Raw genomic sequence first — 19,050 nt, 5'->3', positions numbered from 1 at the left:
TAACAGCAATAAGAACATTAGGGCAGGAGGTACAAACTGAACAGTTCTGGGCAAAGTGGTACATATGGTCACCCTAGTTTGGCTTAAATTTTGATAGAAAAGGAGAGGAAAGGATCAAGATAAAATTTCAGGATATGGATATAGAAAGTAATCTTGTGTTACAGTAGGAAGAACCATAGTGAAGACTATGAGGATGTGAATAAATATACTCAGGCAACTTCTAGGGCTTCCCAGGTGGCGCTGGTGGTAAAGAACCCACCTGCCAATGCAGGAGACATATAAAAAACTCCAGTTCAATCCCTGAGTTGGGAAAATCCCCTGGAGAAAAGGCATGGCAACCCACTCCAGTATTCTTGCCAGGAGAATCCAATGGACAAAAGAGCCTGGTGGGCTATAGTCCATAGGGTCGCAGAGTCAGACACGACTAAAGCAACTTAGCACAGTACAGCAACTTCTCCTATAAGGGATAGGAATTGCTGGGGAGGAGGGTCCCCTCATTAAGGTAGTTCTAGATATGCAAATTGCCCACCTAAGGTGTATTAATTTCCTAATTAACAAATTACCACAAATTTGATGGCTTAAAGAAGTAGGAATAGATTCTGTCACAGTTCTAGAAGTCTAGAAGTCTGAATTCAAATGCCCCAAACTCTAGTGAAGAAGACTCTAGGGGAGAATCCTTCCTTGCAGTTTCTGGAAACTCTTGACAGTCATCAGCTTATGGTTGCATCAGTCCAGCATTCGCTTCTGCCTTCAGATGGCCATCCCTTCTTTTCCATCCACGTTGTATCCTCTTCTGTCTCTTATAAAGACCCTTGTCATTGGATTTAGGGCCCACCCTGCTAATTCAATAATATCTCATTTTAACATTCTTAATTTAATGACATTGGCAAAGACCCTTTTTCCAAATTAGGTCACACTCACAGGCTCTAGGTGGACATTTCTTTTGGGGAGCCACCCCTCAATCTACCATAGCAGGTATGGACCTCAGAGGCAGCTTCACTTAGAACAATATGGTCTGAAGACAAACAAGTGCTCAAGAATCCATTTTCAGGCACCATATGTTAGATTCTATGTTGCAAGTAGCTGGAAACCCATATAAAATCGGCCTAAACAAGAAAGCAAACTTATGGGCTCATGAAATATCAAGATAGAGGGCTACCTTCAGGTGACGCTTGAACCAGCAGCTCAATCATGTTTCATTGCAAGCCTACAGTTTGCTCTCCATAGACTTAATTCCTTATAAAGCTAGCTTTTCACTTGTGATCCAACAATGGTAGCCTGTAACTCCTGGAGCTGCAAATATTCTTGTTCAGGATCTCCAGGAAAGGAGAGTTTGTGCATGCTTGTGCTAAGTCGCTTCAGTCATGTCTGACTCTTTGCAACCCCATGGACTATAGCCCACCAGGCTCTGTCCATGGGATTCTCTAGGCAAGAATATTGGAGTGGGGGTAAGGAGAATTTACTTTTCAGTAATGCAAACTGAATCACTGAAATTAAACCTGTTTGGCTTTCATTGGTCTGACTTGACTTGAGGTGATGGAACACTCCTATGTCAATTGGGACTCACCTCTGGAGTTGGGATGGGGTCAATCCAACCTGAACTACATGACTAAGACCTAAGAGACTGTTTAAAAGAAGGAAAGTAATAAGGATGCTGGAGACAAAACCAGCATCAGGCATCACATAAAGAAAATGAGAAACTAATGACTGGAAGTAATATTTTTGGAGTGCTTATCATATGCCGTGTGCTACACCTGAATTAGAGCCCATGTTCACAACAGCTGTAAGAGATATTGCAATGATCCCCACTTTACAGCTTAGCAAACAAAGACTTGAGGTGTTATGTAGCTTACTCAGAGCCACACAGCTAGTCAGTATATTATTCTGAAGGCACCAAGGACTGTCACAATCAAATGTATCTTAGAAATATCATTCTGGTAGTACCAAGGAGGAAGAACTGGAAGAACAAGAAGAGCTGCCGGGAGCCCAGTAATTCAGACCAGCAGCAATGAGGACCTGAACCAGAACAGGGACCAAGGAAAAGGAAAGTGAAGTCGCTCAGTCGTGTCTGACTCTTTGCGACCCCATGGACTATAGCCTACCAGTCTCCTCTGTCCATGGGATTTTCCAGGCAAGGGTACTGGAGTGGGTTGCCATTTCCTTCTCCAGAGGATCTTCCTGACCCAGGGATCAAACCCGGGTCTCCCAAATTGCAGGCAGACGCTTTACCGTCTGAGCCAGCAGGGAAGCCAGGACCAAGGACAGAGAGAAGGAACCAGTGTGAGAAATACCGAGGAAGCAGAATCAGTAGGGGCTTCCCAGGTGGTACTGGTGGTAAAGGACCCATCTGCCAATGCAGGAGACATAAGAAATTTGGGTTCTGTCCCTGGGTCAGGAAGATCCCCTGGAGGAAGGAATGGCAACCCACCCCAGTATTCTTGCCCGGAGAATCCATGAACAGAGCCTGGGGGGCTACAGTCCATGGGGTTGCAAAGAGTTGGACACAACTGAAGCAACTTAGCATGCACACAGAATCAGTGGACTTGGTTATTGTGTGTGAATGCACAGAATAGGAATCATTCATGAGCCCCAGGTCTCTAATTTGAGTGACTCAGCTAATTCACTGCCATTAACTGAAATTGAATAATAGTTTATATTTACAGAGGGCTTACTTTGTACCAAGCACTTCACTAGGACTTGCTCATTTCATCTTCACAATATTCTTCTAATGCTAAATGATAAACAACTGAAAAATCTCAGGAGACTCATCAACAAGCAATGTGTGTCTGTGAGTGGGAGACAGAGGTCAGCTAAGATATAGGTGAGGAAGTTTGGCTCTGCCTCAGCTGTTTCTTATCCTCCTTTTGGGACCTCCACTCTTACCCGATGATAGCACTTATTGCAAAGATGTACCTCCTCTAAGATAGTGTAATATTGGCTTGTTGTTGTTTAGCTGCTCAATCATGTCCAACTCTTTGCAACCCCATGGACTGTAGCCCACCAGGCTCCTCTGTCCGTGGAATTCTCCAGGCAAGAATACTGGAGTGGGTTGCCAAGCCCTCCTCCAGGGGATCTTCCTGACCCAGGGATTGAACCCATATCTCAGGTGGATTCTTTACCACTGAGCCACCAGAGAAACCCAATAGGGACAGATAAATAAAGCAAGGGAATTTTTCCCAAAAGAGAGTTGGTAAGGGCATGAAGAAATGGAAACTTTGTCATTGTTATTGGCAGTATAAATCAATACAATCAGTTTATAAAGCAATTATACAATATCTAGTAAGGATATAGGTATCTATGACCTATGACCCACCAGTTCCACTCATGAGTGAAAAGAGCATAATGCTAGTTATATGAAAACCTGATTATGACAGAGATGGAATTAAGAATCAGTGGAGAAAGGATGGGCTCTGTAGTAAGTAACATCAGTACATCACATCAGAGAAGGCAATGGCACCCCACTTCAATACTCTTGCCTGGAAAACCCCATGGACGGAGGAGCCTGGTAGGCTGTAGTCCATGGGGTCACGAAGAGTCAGACATGACTGAGCAACTTCACTTTCACTTTTCACTTTCATGCATTGGAGAAGGAAATGGCAACCCACTCCAATGCTCTTGCCTGGAGAATCCCAGGGATGGGGGAGCCTGGTGGGCTGCCGTCTATGGGGTCGCACAGAGTCGGACATGACTGAAGTGACTTAGCAGCAGCAGCAGCAGCAGTATATTACATATAAAAAGTTGAAATTAGATACTTATCATATGCACAAAATAGATTTCAAGTGGATGAAAGATCTAAAATTATCTTTATGAGAATGTCTTATGAATTTGGGATGGGAAAGGACTTTTTGCAAAGTCACAGATTATTAAGGGAAACATTGATACATTTGATTATTAAAATTAAAAACCTCTGTTCAACAACCTACCCAAGCATCATAGCTAACATGGCCTTTAACTGACAATCGTTTAGTTTCCAGAATATATAGAGAACTTTCATAAATCTGTAAAAACAAATGCAAACTACAAAGTACTGAAACAGGCAGAAGATATTAAACAGAAAATATTTTTGATGCTTGAATTGCCGATATGCATATGAAAGTTTTCTCAACTGCACTAGGAATCAAGGGGAAAAAAAATTAAAATCACAATGAGATATTTCACTCCCTGTCAATGCGGCAAAGATGAAAGAGTCTGACGTTATCACGAGTTGGCAAGGAGAAAAAATATTAATGTCATGGAGTTTTATTTTTTAAGCTGGGGAATTTTTATGGATTAAAGGGAATTAAAGAAGACTAAAGATATATGGCAATTAAATACAATGTTCAATCCCTGATTAGATTCTGGACTGGAGGAAAAATTACGAAGAGCACTATTAGCTCAGTGGAGAACTTTGAATCTGGCCTATATAATAGGTAATAGAGTTATCTCAGTGTTTAATTTCCTGGGTGTAATAATTACATTATGTTATGTAGGAGAATATCTTTGTTCTAGGATAGATACATACATATTTAAAATTTTATTTGTATTTATTAAATATCTTTATTTATGTCTGTATACATGTGTTTCAATATATGTATCATTTGAAAACAGAACACAAAAGACCAAGAAACTTTGAAGAGAAAGGGAAAACAAATATAGCAAAATGTTAGTAACTGTTAAAATAAAGAAGATACATGTGTTCATCGTAGCATTTTGGCAACATTTCTGTAAGTTTGAATTTTTTTTCCATATAGAGGAAGCAAGGACATGAAAAAATAGAAACCTTGACATTGTTATTGGCCATATAAATTGATACAACCACTTCAGAAAACAATTTGGCAATGTCTAGTGAAGTCAAAGATATCTAATTCTATAACCCACCAATTCTGCTCTGGACATATTTTCTCAAATACACACAGTCGATGTGTATAAGACAGGTCACTGCGGTATTGTTTTTGCAGGAAAAAAAAAAAAGAGGAATAACAAAATGTTCACAAATCACAGAAAAACATAAAGCAACCATCTATTCTTAGAGTGAATGAGCTAGTCCTATGCGTATCAATATTTTAAAATCTCAAAAATAATACTATTGAGTGAAGAAAGCAATTCACAGAAAGATCAGTGCAGTAATATGTCATTTTTATACTGCTAAAACAGTTCCAAAACAGCACTAAATCTTGTTTATGGATTCGTACATATGTAGTCAATGTTTAAAACTATTGAAGATGATAAACATTAAAATTCAAGATTGTGAAGAGAGACGGGGATGAGATTTGGAGCTTTTGCCCCCAAGGAATCTTCATCCGTATCTGTAATTTACATCTTAAGAAGAAGAATTTGGGAACTATACTGTAAAATGTTAACCTGTGACAAAGTGGGTGGCAGAGGAGAGATGTTTGTTCTATTAGTCTCTCAGTTTTACCATGAGCGTAAAATATTCACAATACGTTTTTGAGATCTTTAGCAAGACAGGACCAGGAAATAGGCATTTTATTCGGCTCTTAGAGAAGGCATACTAAACGCTTGCTATAAACTCAGGCGATGGAGCTCTCAGGAGAGGCTGCTTTCGGAAGGTGTCTCTTGCCGAGGCAGCCAGTTCACTGCAGTGCTGTGGTGCCCACGGGGAGCAGTAAATTGACACTGGGAGCAGTGCTTTGACACTGCATCTCTATCATCTAAAAATTGCACACATCTATATCTGCAAGGGATTTAGGACAACGGCTGTGAGCCTCAGCCCCACAGTGCCACACACCTAGGGGAAGACAAACGGCCTGAAATAAATTGTGAAAAAGCTTGCTGACTGTGGAGTTCCTCCCTGGAAGAATTCCCAGCCCTCACTGAGAACCAGAGGGAGCATCAGGGAAGGGGCCAGAGGCACGGCCCCCAACCCCTTGCTCTAAACAGGGGTCTCTAGTCAGGCATACACAGGCTCCAAAAGAAGCCCCATGGGGGAAGTTGCCAATGTTGCTTTGACAGCCTCAGCCATGCCCACTGTCCCAGACTCGTGTCCTGTCTTGGAACATAGTTGAGCACAGGAGCTAACAACTGGGATTGCATGGACCCCCCTCCCCCAGCTCTTAAATACAGGTCAGTTGTGTGGTTTAAAGCATCGGTTCCCAACCTTTCTGGCACCAGGCATGGGTTTTGTGGAAGACTATTTTTTCCATGGAAGGCCATGGTGGTCCAGACGGTAATGCAAGCGATGAGGGTGCCACTCACCTGCTGCTGGGTGGCCTGGTTCCTAACAGGCCATGCACCAGGGTCTGGGAAAAGCGAAAAGTGTCAGTCGCTCAGTTGTATCCGACTCTTTGGGGCCCCATGGACTGTAGCCCGCCAGGCTCCTCTAACCATGGAATTCTCCAGGCAAGAACACCCCTGGTTTAAGGTGTTGCATTCTCCATCCTGAGAAAAAAAAACAGGATATTTAAGATCATTTGGTAAACATGTGGAATGGTGAGCATCTCTTCTGTGGCAGGCGCTGGGCTAGACTGCACAGCCAAGGATGAACAAGAGCAAGTCGGGTTCTCAGGAAGTCCAGTGCAGGAGGCAGACAAATGGGTCAAAGGCAGAAAGTGGAACGTTCCAGCGTTCCAGGGTTCTAGCTGTGACAGGGTCCCCCGGCAGCAGAGAAGAGAGTGCCAGGAACGCAGATGGTGGCCATCGGGGTTCCGTAGAGGAAGCAATGTCCGAGCTGATGATGCGTGGCCAGGAGCACATGGGCAAAGCCTGCGTGTGTGTGAGAGCAACGTGAGTTGTGTTGGTTTCTGTTGTACAACATGAATCAGCGAGAAGTATGCATATGTCCCCTCCCCCTTGAGCCTCCCTCCCACCCTTCTAGGTCATCACAGAGCACCGAGCTGAGCTCCCGGTGTAATACAGATAGCTTCCCACTAGCTATCTGCTTTACACATAGTAACATCTTACTATATATTGCTTTCACTCTGTGGGGCTGGAGAAGCCTCTTGAGAGTCCTTGGACTGCAAGGAGAGCATAACCTGTCAGTGCTACAGGAAGTCAACTGTGCATATTAAATACTTAATAAATGTTCATTATCGTTATTGTTGTTAATACTGTGTCCATGTTACCTTTTTAAAAAAATGTCATGTCCTGTCAATGCTTTTTCACTCTATCTTTTGCATACAGCCACTAGATAGACCCCCCTCAAAACTGTGCTTCCTGTGTTTGTATAATGAAGAACATAGGCATGGACTTCCCTGGCGGTCCAGTGGTTAAAACTTCACCTTCCAATGCAGAGGGGCCAGGTTCCATCCCTGGTTGGGGAACAAATCCCACACGCCTTGTGAAGCGGTCAAAAAGAAAAAGGAAAGGAAAGAGAAAAACAGGCATATTGGATATTCTTTCTCAAACCAGGGTTGCTCCCCTGGAGATCCTGACATCAGACTCCAGCTTCCACCCTCCCACCTCTGGTTAAGAAATCCCCACAGGGTCATTGCAGGCTTTTAAACAGGGAAGACACACAGCTAGATAAGGCTGTTTGCAGTATCACTTAATTATCTTGGGATCAAATTTATAACATGTCCAAAATAGTTTATAAGCTCTTGGGTCTTCATTTGTCAACGGCCTGAATTTTTTCTGAGGAGGAGGTGACCCTCAGGCTTCCCGGGTCTATAGTACTACTCTGGGCCCAGGGACGGTATATTTTACACGCTGTTGAAATAAGCCCTTGTCATTTTCTGGGCTAACACTCCCTGGATGAGTCAGTTATTCGTTTCCAAGCGCTGCGGCCTCCGCAAGCCCTCTTAAGGGTCAGGCCACTCTCCTCTCCGAGGGTCCCCGGCTCGGCTGCCACCTAGTGGCGAGTTCTGTAACACAGGGCTCTTGAGACACACTTCAAATGCGCCCTTGGAAACGAGACCCTCCGTTGCTGTGACTCATTCCAGGATGACAGTGCAAAAAATATTTACTCATCTTCTTGAAAGATGAGTAATCGGCTTCTGGCTGATGGGAGGCTGTCTTTGAAAAGCAATCCGATTTTGTTTTCTTCAAATATGAATGTCAGGATTTTCTAAGCAAATTAATGATTTTTTTTCTCTTCAAATCCACTCCTGCAGGGGAAGGGCTAGGCCAGCATTGGGGGAGGGGTGGGCATATTGCGAAGGATTGTCAAGCCTTTAGAACGGGCTGAGTTCTGTTGCAAGCACTCAGAACATCTCATCTGATCCTTATTTCAATCCTGAGGTAGGTCCTGTGATAAAAACAAAGCTAGTAATTATTATTTATTGTCATTGTTGTTTTATAAATGAGGGAATTAAGGCTTAGGGAGGTGTAACATTTCTTAGCTGGACTCAGTGACAAGACTGGGATTCTAACCCCGGTCTGACACCAGTACCTGTGTTCTTGACCATCCCACTCCTAGATGATTATTTTTCTGCACCTGCCTGGTTCCAACATCAGTTCATCCTGCAAATATTTGTCAGGGCTTCCCAGGTGGCTCAGTGGTAAAGAATACGCCTGCCAAGCAGGAGATGCAGGAAACACGAGTTTGATCCTTGGGTAGGGCAGGTCCCCCGGAGAAGGAAATGACACCCCACTCTAGTATTCTTGCCTGGGAAATCCCATGGACAGAGGAGCCTGGTGGGCTACAGTCCATGGGGTTGCAAAAGAGGCGGACGTGACTTAGCAACTGATCGTGCACGCACACAAATATTCGTCAAGACCCTAAATGTTTCTTCTCTTGAATGTTGGTTATTCACAATGATCCAAACACACACCCTTCCCTGATGAAGCTTACAGTCCAGTGGGAGAAAAGAGAAAATGCTTTATAGCTTGATAAGTGGTGTGATGAGCTTAGCACAGGATGCTGGGGGCCATATATTTGAGTTGTTTACCGTGTAACCTGGGGGCAGTCAGGATAGACTTCCTAGAGGAGGTGACCAAGGTAATTCTTACTGGATGAATGGGAATGGCACCCCACTCCAGTACTCTTGCTTGGAAAATCCCATGGACAGAGAGGAGCCTGTTAGGCTGCAATCCATGGGGTCGCTAAGAGTCAGACATGATTGAGCGACTTCACTTTCACTTTTCACTTTCATGCATTGGAGAAGGAAATGGCAACCCGCTCCAGTGTTCTTGCCTGGAGAATCCCAGGGACGGGAGAGCCTGGTGGGCTCCGTCTATGGGGTCGCACAGAGTCAGACACGACTGAAGTGACTTAGCATTAGCAAGGAAGGAGGGAATTAGAGAAGGATATTTCAGACAAAATAAGCAGCCAACACAAGTGACCCGAGGTCCAAGGTGGGAGAGGAGCACTGGGAGAACTCTTATAATTGGAGAGTTTCAGAAAGGAACCCAGGAGCTGGCTCATATGGGTGCTGACTTTTGTTATCTATGTCTAGAAGGATGCTGGCAACTTCATTCTGAAAGGAACACTGCTTTGCAGAGCAAAAGCTCTGAGAGAGAGGTAAGAAAGAAGCCTTCCCTTCCCCCTTGTGGCCTGAAACAGATGTGTGACTGTTGTCTTGAGCCTCAGCAGAAGCTCTGAAGAGGCCTGATAAAGATGCTCTGTGATAAAGCACTGGGCTTGGCCATGGTGGGCCTGGAGGACTGGCCCCATGTCGTGTGGCCAAGACAGCACAGCACCCCATGTTACACCCTGGGTCAACCTCAAAGCCAAAGTTTGAAAGGATGAGTCTTGTTTTCCCTATTATTTATTTTTAAAATTTTGGGCCACACCATGGGACTTGTGGGATCTTAATTTCCCAACCAGGGTTTGAACTTGAGCCTCTAGCATTGGAAGGCAGAGTCTTAAACACTGGACCATCAGGGAAGTCCCTCGTTTTGCTATTAAACATAATTGCAGAGAAGGAGAAAACCACTGTGATGGAAGAGAAGGCTCCTTGCTGTGCACCGCTGGTACCTTCCATGGATGCTGAGAACCAACTACATGCTCTTCTCTAACAGGTGAGACCTTGGGAGGCCACCCTTCCTGCTGTTTTCCCTATGGTACTGCCCCCTTAAATGACGCTTACTCCTTGGAAGAAAAGCTATGGGCAACCTAGACAGCATATTAAAAAGCAGAGACATTACTTTGCCAACAAAGGTCTGTCTAGTCAAAGCTATGGTTTTTCCAGTATTCATGTATGGATGTGAGAGTTGGGCCATAAAGAAAGCTGAGCATCAAAGAATTGATGGTTTTGAACTCTGGTGTCGGAGAAGACTCTTGAGAGTCCCTTGAACTGCAAGGAGATCCAACCAGTCCATCCTAAATGAGATCAGTCCTGAATATTCATTGGAAGGACTGATGTTGAAGCTGAAACTCCAATACTTTGGCCACCTGAAGAACTGAGTCATTTGAAAAGACCCTGATGCTGGGAAAGATTGAGGGCAGGAGGAGAAGGGGATGACAGAGGATGAGATGGTTGGACGGCATCTCTGACTTGATGGACATAAGTTTGAAGAAGCTCCGGGAGTTGGTGATGGATAGGGAAGCCTGGTGTGCTGCGGTCTATGGGGTCGCAGAGAGTCGGACATGACTGAGCGACTGAACTGAGCTGCCCCCTAGTGGCTTTCAGCATGACTAGCTGTTATTTGGATGCTTCTTGGGCAAACCCACTTTGCCAAATCATGAAGAATGTCATTTACAGGTATGCAGTGTATTCAGTCAAGCAGATTTTGTGTCATGCCATGATTGGGCTATAGCTTAATCAGTTTCTCTCTTCTGTTTACTAGCTGCCTAGTGGGGCCACTTCACTTTGGTGACACTTTTGACCTTTTTGTTAGACATTCCAGATTGAACCCTTTGACTGAGGTTGAATGGTTGTTCCATAACCTCCTGAATCCCAGCCCCGTATTTGTTTGTTTGTTTTTCCATATTTTTCTGTGTCTCTTAACCAAATCTTCCCTCCCCGGCCCTTTCTCTCCTCATGGAGAATTTCTCCCTCAGTGATTGCGTTTTCTTTAAGTCTTTGTAGCAGCAATGGAAATCTTCCAGTCTTAATGGCAGTGACAAGGGGCCATGTCATTAAGTCCCGAACAGGGGAATTTGTTATGGCAACTGGCTATGAAATAGGGAGGACTTGGCACCAACTTTTCTATTTGTGACTCATATTTAGAACCTTTTTAAACCACTTGCATAATGTGGTGGTTAAGAACAGTGACTTAAGTTCTGCCGGTTTAGACAATTTACTTAAGCTCTTTGTGCCTTACTTTCTTCATCCGTAAACTGTCCTGAGACCAGTCCCTGGCCCAGAGTAGGCACTATTGAGTCTTTTTTGGGGAGGGGATGGCGGGCCACACTGCGTGGCATGCAGGATCTTAGTTCTCCGACCAGGGATCAAACCCACGCCCCATGCAGTGGAAGCACGGAGACTATTGCACCGTTGCTACTCTTCCCTTTTCTGACTACTTCCCGTGGTCCCTCTAACCTTGATCAAATCATCACTTAATTCCCTTGTGTCAGGCTTCCCTGGTGGTCCAGTGGTTAAGAATCTGCCTTGCAATTTAGGGGACACCGGTTCTCTCCCTGGTTCAGGAAGATCCCACATGCCTCAGAGCAACGAGCCCATGCGCCACACCACTGAGCCCACGTGCCGAGCTACTGAAGCCCGTGCGCCCCAGAGCCTGTGCTCCACAACAAGAGAAACCACTGCAAAGAGACGCCCTTGTGCTTCAACTAGAGAGTAACCCCTGCTCACCGCAGCTAGAGAAAGCCCCTGCACAGCAATTAACCGTACTACAGGTAGAGAAGAGAGTTGAGAACTTAAACCAATTTTCTAAATACCACTTTAGTTAATAAGATAATTACAATTACAGTTCCTTATTTTGCAGAAAATATTGACAGTATGCCATATCTAAAATGAAATTAATTCCAGATGAAGTAAAGATTTAAATAAAGAGGGAAAAGACAAAGCATTAAGATAACATGTAAATAAACCCAGAAAATCTAGGGAAAACCTTCAAGAAAAAAAAAACAAACAAAAAAAGGACCCAGCACAGCCTAAATAAATAATTAAATTAAATATATATATATTTTAATTCCCTCATGTGGAGGTTCGCCCTGTTCATTCTGGAGTGCCGTTCCTCAGTGTGACCACCCTATTCAAGAAAGCCCACATGAAGTAGGAAAGAGCCTGCTCACACAGGCTCCCAGCTCATCCCTCCTACCCCACAAAACCATGTTCTCACCTTCTCTAGGGCCCCCTTCCAAATGCCCAGCTGTGGACTCCTCTACTTATATGGCACCCATTTTTCTCTTCCAGTATTAGTTCTGAACCCTCTCCAGTAATCTTGAGTAGTAGGGGTAAGTAATTTATACTGGATAGCTTTATATTAGAATTTGTAACTTACACAACGCTGGAGACCAGTGTCCCATGGTGTGCTATTTTACACTTTCTGTCTTGGAGTCTGCTCCGTTTATTTGTGGATTTCTGCACAGAGTTTGGATAGATGCCTACCTTGGTGTTTTCAGCATCTTCCATAAGCCTGAACAGAAGCCTGACATGATACGGCACGCCCATCACTTCCTTCCCTTCGAGAACTGCTCTGTGCAATAATAAAATGCTATTGCTTTTTAGTGATGTTTGTGACAAAAGAGCCAAAAATTATATCCTGCTGCAGAAAGATCATATTCGCCTTTAAAAACAAAATTCCATTTCTTTCAGGGGATAATTTGATTTTCTGTTTTATTCACGGATATTGCATTTTCATCTTTGTTTTCCTGAATTCTAGTATTCTAGTTCTGTTTTATTATGGAAGAGATGAGATTTTTTAAGGCAAAAACTCTCAGTGCTTGAGCTCAGTTTTACTTTTATCTTTGCAAGAGTGTAAGGGATAACATGACCTTTCCTGATGTTAGCTCCTCTGCCTGCAGTAGGGACCACCATAGACTTACCTGGAAGATGTGTCCTAGCAGCTCTGCAGCTGGGAAATGTTAAGGGTAAGTTTACAGCCACGACTATTGGCAACAAGAAGAAATACTGAGCTATTAAGAAAAAGACATGCATACGGTAGATATGACATCAGAGCAGGTTGCCATGGTGTACATTCTAGGATTGAGTCCCCTGGTCACTGAGTGATTTCAGTTCATATACCCTGCCTTCCCATAGTTGGATGGGAAACTGGGAACCTCATATAGGGCCTCCTCAGTAAACGGGATCGTGTGTTTCCTGCTTGTGAGATCCCAGGCTTCCCTGTCTCACCCTCAGCTGGTGGTGGCCCTGGGTACTCCTCGAGAGCACTATGTGTGAAATAGGTAGAGGCCACCTGGGGGTGCGTCTGCACATCTCCTGCAGGGAACCCTTTGCCCCACCCTGGGCCTGCTGCTCCTGTGCGATCTCTGGCTCCCTCGAGCCCTTTGCTGTTGGGCCTTAACCCTCGTCAACTCTCACTTCTTTCCTTTCTATCTTGCTGCTTTGGAGAGAAAAGATAAATACATAACATTTGCTTTTGACACCTAATTCCATTTCAAAGCCCTTTGTCTTTGTACTTATCTGTATAAATGATTTTAAAATCATTATATTGGATTTTTTTTCCCAATAAAATTAAACATGTATAGGACCTGTATGCTGAAACCACAAAATACTGATGAAAGAAATGATGAAAGATATAAAGAAATGGAGAGACATACCATGTTCATATTTGGAAGACTCAATGTAATAAAAATGTCAGTTCTCCCCACACTGATTTGCAGGTTTAATGCAATTCCTATCCAAATCCCGGCAATTTTTTTTTTTTTGTAGATCTAGGCAAGTTTATTTTAAAAGTGATATGGAAGGACAAAAGAATTCGAAGAGCTAAAGCAATTATGAAAAAGTATAAAGTGGAAGGAGTCACTCTACCTAATTTTAAAACTTATTACAGACTATAGTACTCAACTTCAGCCATCCTCTCCACTCGGATGCCACACAAATCATGTCTACAGCCTGGAATTCATTCTCAATTGCTTTCTGGAATCCCCAGGAAGTTGCTGGTCATTTTTACCTTTCACTTGGGGTTGTCTCACCAGACCTCAAATTTAACTTGTTTAAGCCAACTGTACCAAAAAGTTCCAGATTTTCCGCCTTCACCCTATGATGTCATTGTCTCGCTTGCTGTTTCTGTAAGCCTACTATCTGCTTGCTCTCCAACTTGCATTTATCTGTCCCTTATTTTTCTTTCCCTCTGTGGTCATCCTAGTTCCCATTCTTATGGTTTCATATCAGCTCTTTGTAATAGTCCTCAAACTACTGCCCCACCTTATATCTTCTCTCCTTAATGACAACTCCCTCTAAACACCACGACCAGTATAACTTGCCTAAAACTTCACTCTCACAATGCCATTTGTCTGCTCAAAAAACTTTCAGAGACTTCACTATTGAAAGGAATAAGCCAAACTCCTCAACTCTTCATTTTCTGAATGTTGAGCTTTAAGCCAACTTTTTCACTCTCCACTTTCACTTTCATCAAGAGGCTTCTTAGTTCCTCTTCACTTTCTGCCATAAGGGTGGTGTCATCTGCATAGCTGAGGTTATTGATATTTCTCCCAGCAATCTTGATTCCAGCTTGTGCTTCTTCCAGCCCAGCGTTTCTCATGATGTACTCTGCATATAAGTTAAATAAGCAGGGTGACAATATACAGCCTTGATGTGTACTCCTTTTCCTATTTGGAACCAGTCTGTTGTTCCATGTCCAGTTCTAACTGTTGCTTCCTGACCTACATATAGGTTTCTCAAGAGGCAGGTCAGGTGGTGTGGTAGTCCCATCTCTTTCAGAATTTTCCACAGTTTATTGTGATCCACACAGTCAAAGGCTTTGGCATAGTCAATAAAGCAGAAATAGATGTTTTTTTTGGAACTCTTTTGCTTTTTCCATGATCCAGCGGATGTTGGCGATTTGATCTCTGGTTCCTCTGCCTTTTCTAAAACCAGCTTGAACATCTGGAAGTTCACGGTTCATGTATTGCTGAAGCCTGGCTTGGAGAATTTTGAGCATTACTTTACTAGTGTGTGAGATGAGTGCAATTGTGTGGTAGTTTGAGCATTCTTTGGCATTGCCTTTCTACTCCAATGCAAAATTAAAAGTTTAATAAGAAAAAAAAAAGACACTTTCAGCAGTCGTGAAAACAAGCACTAAGTGGTCAACACTGCTACTCAAACTCATTCTCACCGAGTCGATGACACCATCCAACCAGTGGGGTCTGCAGATGAGCAAAGTCGTTTCTTAACACACACAACAGCCTTTACTTGGGAGACAGCTCCTCGGTGATGAGGTTTGGAAACTCCTGCAAGAAATGATACATGTACCAACCAGCACAGCACAAACCCTTCAGAAGGCAGAGTGGGAGAGACTCTGATCGTTAGCCTGCCCTGGCAGGCACTGAGGGTTCGTGCAGACCCTTCTCGCTCAGAGAAGGGTCAAGGGAAACTTGGCTCCCTGGAAGAGAACACGAAAGACTAGCTTCCCTGTTTTGCCTGGCACCCCACCCCAAACACACACATACTATCTAATTTAATCCCTGTTTCAATAAAAGGAAGCAGCGTCTCCAAGAGGGTTCGGAAATGAATTGTCCGGGCTGTACAGCTCCTCATGAGCAGGGCCACGTGCATGGATGCTGTGCTAAGTTGCTTTGGTCGTGTCTGACTCTGTGCGACCCTGTGGACTACAGCCCGCCAGGCTCCTCTGTCCAGGGCTGCTCAGACTCAAGGGTTCTGTCTCTAGGGCTCAGGACTGCTCTGTTGCAGATGCAACACTTTTCAGAAGAACCTATTCACCCTCCGGGAGAACTGAAGCTGTACCCTCAGCAGCCTGGGCTGGCTGGCTCTGAGGTGTGAATTTCAGAGACACTCGGAGGCTGCCTGCTGACCCCCTAGACTCCCTCCGCCACACCCCCTATTACCAGAGACTTGGAATTAAAACCAAAACCAAAGAAACAAGTCTTCCCATTCCTTAACTGGAGATGTTGCAAAATGCAAATACTGTTACAAAAGGTGGAAGCACTGATTTAAATTTGTACTAAAGGGAAAATAGGAAACACAGCCAAATGGGAAGAGCCTGGGCTTTGGAGTCAGAACTGAGTTCGAACCTATGTTTGAGCTCTACCAGATGTGAGCTTTGGAGTCAGAACTGAGTTCAAACCTATGTTTGAGCTCTACCAGATGTGAGCTGTGTGGCCTTGGGTTTGTTGATTCACCTCTCTGAGCCTCAGATTCCTCATCTACAAAGTAAGAATTGCACTACTTACATCTAAGGGTGAGCAGAAAGATTACCTGAGAAGTACACAGAAGTGACCAGTACAGGGCCTGGCACATAATATATGCAGAATCCATGATAAGTGTTCTTCTTATGACTATCACAACTTCTTGATATTTTTGAGTTCTGCAAAGTGTAATCTACAGAAGATAGAGAAAGGTGATCAGCTGACCTCAGTCCCACCATTTGGAAGCTCTGTAACCTCGGGCATATCACTTACCCTTTAAGCCCTAGATACCTTACCGTAAAACCTGATCATTGTGGGGATCAAGTGAAATAGCATGCTTTGTAACAGAACATCTATGTCAATATGCAGGGAGGGTGGCTATTTGAAAGTGAAGGGTAAACACAGTTATGTTTCGTTTATGGTTATAACCATATTGACCAGAGCACTATTTACAGGTCATAGAATGTTGATGGCAGAATCTTGCCTGAATTTTAAAGAAATTTTGCGTTAATGCTTTGTCTCTATTAGTATGTGTGTGTGTATATATATATATATATATATATATATATAAATAGACACATAAATTGTATAGACATGTAATAATAAGTTGAGTGATGGTATCAGTTTGATTATGCATCACGTAAATCCAGCAATAATTTGTCCTTTTCTTTTGAACTTTTTATTTTGTATTGGGGTATGTGGAGAGCTGACTCATTTGAAAAGACCCTGATGCTGGGAAAGATTGGAGGCAGGAGGGGAAGGGGACGACAGACGATGAGATGGTTGGATTCACCGACACAATGGACATGGGTTTGGGTGAACTCCGGGAGTTGGTGATGGACAGGGAGGCCTGGCGTGCTGCGGTTCATGGGGTCACAAAGAGTCGGACACGACTGAGCGACTGAACTGAGCTGAGCTGAACTGACAGCTGATTAACAATATTGTGATAGTTTCAGGTGAACAGTGAAGGGACTCAGTCCTACATATACATGTATCCATTCTCCCCCAAACCCCCCACCCATCCAGGCTGCCACATAACACTGAGCAGAGTTCCATGTGCTCTACAGTCGGTCCTTGTTAGTTGCCTGTTTTAAATATAGCAGTGTATACATGTCCATCCCAAACTCCCTAACTATCCCTTCCCCCTGGCAACCATGAATTCATTTTCTAAGTGTGTGAGTCTCTTTTTGTTTTGTAAGTAAGTTCATTCGTACCGTTTCTTTTTAGACTCCACATATAAGAGATGCCATACCATATTTCTCCTTCTCTGTCTCGTTTGTCCTTTCCTTTTGAAGCACTTTCTAGCACTGCCCTCGAGCCAGTCTGGGAATAAGTGCTGCTGTACATGTTGACGCAAAAATACAGCCTGACACTGCAAAGCTGGGCCACCAGACACACACTCAGATGGAGCTCTGAGGACACAGTCAGCTCTGAAGGCAGCTTGTCCCTGAACAGATCTGAAAAGCCAGGATGGGTATGAACACATTCGTAGACATGGGCTTCCTGTGAGGCAACCGGAAGCCAACTCTGAAAAAGCCATTCGAGAGCTTTCCCAGACTGCAGGCAGATGCTGGGGCTTTGGGGGTGGGGGGTGTCCGGCAACCCAGCCCCTCTTTCAGGATCCTCACAGAGTCTAAAGGAAAAGCACCCTCTCTCCTCTACCTTCTTCCATATGCTGTAGCAATGTGCTTAGTGTTCATTAGTTTGCCACAAATCCTTGGGCTGTGTTTTACTAACAGATTCTCTTCCCTCCAGAGAATTTGCTCATCTGGCCTGGCATCCCTCACAGTTTTACTCCAGAGAAGTGAATACAGTCTTTTAGGATGCAAAGAAGTGCAATGAGGGGAAACACAGATTGTTTTATGGAGCGATTGGCCAAGCGGATGTAGTTAGCAGCTATCAAGCCCTTGAAATATGAAAATTAATTAAATTCAATTTGATGAGTGAGAATAATCACTTCAACAGGCTAATTCGATAAATAACCCTTCACATAAGGGAAACAAACATTTCAATTTGGGGGATTATTTGGAGGATGGCTGAAATGCAAAACTATCCAAGTTTTGAAGAGAATGGTATTGACGATAATGAAGTGAGGCCTGAGGGTCAAACCAGCAGGACTCTTGCTTCTGACCACTGGGTGGGTTCTCCCTTTCCACCAACTAAAAGTGTTCTGATCCCCCAGAGTGTATCCCCCTTCCGGTATTCATGTCCCCTTGCTGCTGTAACAAATTACCAGGAACCTGGTGGCTTCAAACGGTATTCACTTTTGTTCTCTTTCAGGTCCATAGATCAGAAGTCCAATATGGGTCCCACTGGGCTAAAATCAAAGGTGTCGGCAGGGTTGTCTTTCTTTTGGAGATTCTAGGGGAGAATCCGCTTCCTTGCCTTTTCCAGCTTCTAGAAGCCACTGACATTCCTGGCGAATGGTCCCCTCCTCCATCTTCAAAGTCAACAGCTTCCTATTTCTCTCCCTCCGACTCCTGCTTTCAGTTCAGCACACGTGCATTTAGCTCACATACATTTGTCAGAACCGAGTGAACCCTCAGGTGAGCTGTGAATTTGGGATGGTCATGATGTGTCTATGTAGGTTCATCTATTGTAACAAATGTACCATCTGGTAGGAGATGTTGATGGCGGAGGAGGCTGTGGATATCTGGGAAAAGGAAGTATATAGGATATATCTGAGCCTTCTGCTCAGTATTTGCTGTGAACCCTAAAACCGCTTTTAAAAATTAAATCTTGGGACTGAGACAGTCAATTTCTAGGTATATTGGTAAGAAGTCTGGGGTCCCTGAGAAGGAAAGAGGGGTCCAGGGCTCTTGAAGAGAAAACAGGGGTCTAGAATTCTCAAGGAAGAGGAAAGGACAAACACCTTTTTTTTCCCCCCTCTACATTCCTTAGTCTTACTCACAGAAAATGTTTTTTTCTTTAAACCCAGAACT

General features: G+C 43.9%; 1 long non-coding RNA gene across 1 annotated transcript in view; it reads left to right on the top strand.

Moving 5' to 3' along the window:
* LOC129624359 (uncharacterized) overlaps window positions 1–19,050 on the top strand; it is a 54,534-nt gene that overhangs the window by 15,213 nt on the left and 20,271 nt on the right. The window contains exons 2-3 of the long non-coding RNA XR_008700904.1: window positions 9,333–9,397; window positions 9,797–9,897. This is a non-coding gene — a long non-coding RNA (uncharacterized LOC129624359). The remainder of the gene's footprint in view (window positions 1–9,332; window positions 9,398–9,796; window positions 9,898–19,050) is intronic.

This window comes from Bubalus kerabau, chromosome 12 (assembly GCF_029407905.1).
Source record: "Bubalus kerabau isolate K-KA32 ecotype Philippines breed swamp buffalo chromosome 12, PCC_UOA_SB_1v2, whole genome shotgun sequence".
In the NCBI taxonomy this organism is placed as follows: Eukaryota; Metazoa; Chordata; class Mammalia; order Artiodactyla; family Bovidae; genus Bubalus; species Bubalus kerabau.
This window is presented reverse-complemented; position numbering and strand designations above follow the sequence as displayed.